Here is a 4061-nt window from a genome sequence, read left to right as displayed (position 1 = left end):
CTATACAAATCTCCAGCCCTGAAGTCTCTGAGTTTTCCTTTATTAACCTATGGTGGGGATGAACTCATGGTATTTGCTGGTGGTCAGGTAAGTTCAAAAAAACAATTATTAACTTTAGTCACATTCAAAACATAATGAAACAAATAGCTTTAATCCTTATCAGAAATTGTGGTGACAAAACCAAAGCAGAGTTAAAGTTTTATGGAAGTCTAAAGTACAAATCAAACAGTCAGCAAGTATTTATTAAGTGACTACCCAGGTCTAGGCAGTACACTTAGTTCTTACTATACAAGGACAAAAATTCTACCTGTAACAATTAATGCCTGTATGAGTATAGGAAAGCCATGAATCATGGACCCATGTAAACAGAGGTGAACTTGAATTCATGAAACATAAATTTGAATGCAATGTTCGCCATCTATGGCCTATTCTATTTTGAAATTTTTGCTTTACATCACAGGACTGCATTTCCCATCAATCCAATGAGAGACTCGAAGAGCTTAATGGTTCCTCCAAGCTATACAATTATTATCTTTGAACTTTATCTTACTCATCTGTGAAATGGGGAAAATAATATTTATAGGGCATAGATGACAGGTTTCTTGTGAAACTCAAAAGAATTAATGAATACAAAGTGCTTTGCAAACTTTAAATATCACAAATTAGCTATTACTAAGATTGTCCTCTGCAAATGAGACTGTTATAGAAAGCAAAATCCTGAAGTGTTGGGAGGAGAGGAAAATGTGTACCATATGTTCTCTGGTCACCTTCATAGAAACATACTCTGGGTGGAAGTCCCTAGGGTATTTCTACAATGAAACCAAAAACCATATGCTGACCAGGAGCAGAAACATCACCCCAATACAAATGAGAAACCTCAGGTACAAATTAAATATGTTTCCAACTACTGATAAGGTGAAATCTATTCATGCTCTTCCCTGTCACATCATCATATAATCACAGTTAAAAGGGTTTTTTGAAGGCCTTCTTACCACAACACATACTTAAAGAAACCTCTTATCTTCAGTTCAATGAAGTGCTCTTCCAGCCTCTCTCTGAAAACCTCCAAAGACAAACCCACAACTTTCTAAGGCTACCCACTTTCCCACTTTCTGCCTAGTTCTAGTCCTCAAGAATTTCCTTCAATCCAACATCTATCTCCCTGCAATTTCTGTGGTTGATCATATTTCCGTTCTCTTCTATTATATAAATCAAGTTTAACCCCATTTCAATATAACAACCCTTCAAACATATGAAGACAGCTATCACATCTTCCTAAACTGGATCCACCTCAAGCATAACATCCTTACTTCCTTAAGCTGTTTCTCAAATGCCATAGAATAAAGTTCTCTACCTTTCTTGATTGTCTTTCATTAAGTATTTTCTTGGTTTGGGGCTTCATTTCTCAAACATGACAACCATGATTGGCATAATATTGTATATATTATATGACTATGGTAGAAAATATGGTGGGGTTCTATGGTGGAATTAATATCTTCCCCATGCAAGACATGATATCTATTTTATTTTTTCAATTCAATTTTATTTTATTTTCAGTTCCAAATTCTCTGTTCTCTCCCTCTACCCTTACCCATTGCAAAGGCAAGAAAAACAAACCCCTTTACAATATGGATATTGATGTAAAACTACATATTCCATATTTGCCATAGCCATGTAAAACTAAATATTCCATATTTGCCATAACCTCCAAAACTGGATAAGAAAGTAAGGAAAGTATGCTTTAATTTGCACTCTGAATTGATCATATTTCTATCTAAAGCAGGATAGCATGATTCATCATGTGTCCTTTGGATGAAATTGGTCATAGCACTTATCAGTATTCCATTAACTTTCAGAAGTGATTATCTTTACAACAATGTTATTATACAAACTGTCCTCGTGATTCTGCTTATTTCATTTTGTACCAATTCAAGCAAGTCTTTTGAGGTTTTTCTGAAACTACCTCCTACTTTTTTCTTATACCACAATAGTGTTCACCATACTGATACACCATAAATTGTTCATCAGTTCCCCAATTTATTGATATCCTCTCAGTTTCCAATACTTTGCTATCACAGAGAAATGATAGTGAAGTATTTCTGTATAATTGGGACATTTTCTTCCTTCATTGGATTATAGACACTACCAGTATTGATGAATTATAAATTATGGTGAAATTAATAGTTTTTTCTTCATGATTCAAAAGTGCTTTTAAAATATTTTTCCTCAATTACATTGGGGGAAAAAAACAATTTTAACTTTCATTTTTTAAGTTTGAGCCAAATTCTCACTCCCATTCCATTCTTCAATCCTCCTCCTCCTTGATAATGTAAGTAATCTGATATAGATTGTGTAATCTATATAATTGCATAAGATTAAAAATATGATAAAATAATGCTCTGGGAAAAAATGATTTTTCTAGATTCTGAGAACCATATTCCTCTGATCAGTTTGGCACCAAGATTTTCCATGACTGCATTTCCCTTTCATTGTAGGTTTGTGATATATCTTTTTCCTCAACTATGGAGAAATTCAGAACATGCACTGGTCCAAACTGGTGGCACATCCAGCAGTGATATCTGCTCTGTTGTTCCCTAGGGATATGCTATCTTTCCAAATGTGTGACTACTGCAGTGGATCACTGCCACTTCTTTCTGTTGTTGGCCTGCTTCTAGAATGTAAGGAAGGGTGCAAGAGGGAGAGATCGATTTTTGCAAGAGGAACTTGAGTGCCAACTACTTTAGTTGGAAAGCAAGGCATCGTGGGAGAGGAGGAGAGACCTTGGAGAGATCCATGTGGAATTCTGGACTTTTGGAACTGAGACATCAACCTTGCTAGGACCTCACTGAGAGCCTTGAGGAGACTTATCTGTCCAATGTTCAAAGTTTTAATCATATCACCAGTCAGATACCTCAAAGAACATCATAAAGAGAATCAGACCCCTCCAAGAGAGAGAGTGGAGGATTCACTCCCAAGGAGAGCCCTGCTCCTCTCCTCCCATCCCCTGCAGCCCTCTTGCATCTGTTCTGCCATTTCCTAGGTTAAGTATATAATAGATAGATTGGGAAACTTTATTTGGGTTCATGGCGGTGAAACCCAAGCTGGCTATACAGCTACTTGGGTAAGAGACCGTGGTTAGAAATAAATTAAGGACATAGAGTCCCTCTTTCCATTTCCTCTACCTGCCTTTTACCCAAGTCATTAAACCTTTGATTCACACTCAGATTTTCTATCAAGTGATTTGGTTTGGGAACCTTGAAATCAGAAATCAACTTTAACAAAGAGCAATCAAAACCCTTCCCGCTGAGGCAAGTACGGGGGAGGGCTTGTCTCCGGATCCTCTCCATGCCAAGGATTATAGGAAAGAGATTCCTTCAGCTCTCCCTTACCCCTTCACATCAGGGAGTTCTTTAGTACCTGTGCAGCACCTCTCACTAAGGAGAGAAAAAGGAGTGTAGGAGCCAACTCATCTTGGGTCCTACCTCCTCCACATTCAGTTCCTTCTCAACAAGCTCCCATTTGACTCCGCTAAACTATCATCGAATATAGTAAGAAAGTAGCATTTATTGCAATTTTACATGTGTGAAATACATATAGCTTATATATAGTAAATATGTATTATAGCGTAAAACATCTTTCCATATTAGTCCTTTTGTAAGAGAACTCCATCAAAAAAGTGAAGAAATAAAGTGAAATATAGTGTGTCTCAATCTGCATTCAGATTCCATCAGTTCTTTCTCTGAAGACAGATGGCATTTTTCATCATGAATCCTTGAATCCTGGATCATTGTTTTATCAAAAAAAGCCAAGTCATTCATAAATGTTCATCACATAAGATTGCTGTTACTATGTACAATGTTCTCCTGGCCCTGCTCACTTCACCTTGCATCAGTTAATGTAAGCATTTATGGGTTTTCTTAAATCATCCTTTTCATCATTTCTTACAGCACAGTAGTGTCCCATCATAATCATTTGCCACAATGTGTTTAGCCATTTGTCAATTTTTTCCTCTGTTTCCCATTCTTTGCCAAAATAAAAAGAGCTGCTATTAATATTTTAGT

This window comes from Monodelphis domestica, chromosome 7 (genome assembly GCF_027887165.1).
Source record: "Monodelphis domestica isolate mMonDom1 chromosome 7, mMonDom1.pri, whole genome shotgun sequence".
Lineage (NCBI taxonomy): Eukaryota > Metazoa > Chordata > Mammalia > Didelphimorphia > Didelphidae > Monodelphis > Monodelphis domestica.
The sequence above is the reverse complement of the archived record's forward strand: the minus strand, read 5'-3'. Positions refer to the sequence as shown.